This window comes from Trypanosoma cruzi, assembly GCF_000209065.1.
Source record: "Trypanosoma cruzi strain CL Brener chromosome Unknown tcruzi_1047053482297, whole genome shotgun sequence".
Taxonomy (NCBI): Eukaryota; Euglenozoa; class Kinetoplastea; order Trypanosomatida; family Trypanosomatidae; genus Trypanosoma; species Trypanosoma cruzi.
Window position 1 is genome coordinate 1 of NW_889727.1, and position 348 is coordinate 348.

At 49.4% G+C, this 348-nt stretch overlaps 1 non-coding gene across 1 annotated transcript, besides 1 other annotated feature; it reads left to right on the forward strand.

Moving 5' to 3' along the window:
- Tc00.1047053482297.10 lies at positions 1 to 47 on the forward strand. Its single transcript, XR_008254930.1, has one exon. It is a non-coding gene; the product is annotated as a spliced leader RNA, 5' partial (transcript).
- Positions 48 to 69: a microsatellite.
- Positions 70 to 348: the final 279 nt, after the last annotated feature.

Consider the following 348-nt stretch of genomic DNA (forward strand, 5'->3'; position numbering starts at 1 on the left):
GGCGGTTATGTTTGGTCAATTTCTTTTGACCGGGGTCTACGGACCCCTTTTTTTTTTTTTTTTTTTTTTGGGGGTCTGTCCGCCATATCCATATACCCCTATATATATATACCCATATATATATAGCCCCGTACCCCCTCGTGCGGCTGCCCCCCCCCCCCCACGTTGCGTGTCCGCCACCTCCTTCGGGCCCCCTCATTTTCGCTTCATGGCTGCTATTGCCTGCATCTTTGTTTTGTTTTGTGTTTTCTCCGTCTCGATCCTTTTATTCGCCTTTTTTCCGCGAATGCCGCGCTTCTTCCTGTGTTTTCCGGTGTTTTTGCTTTGCTCGCACACTCGGCTGCATTT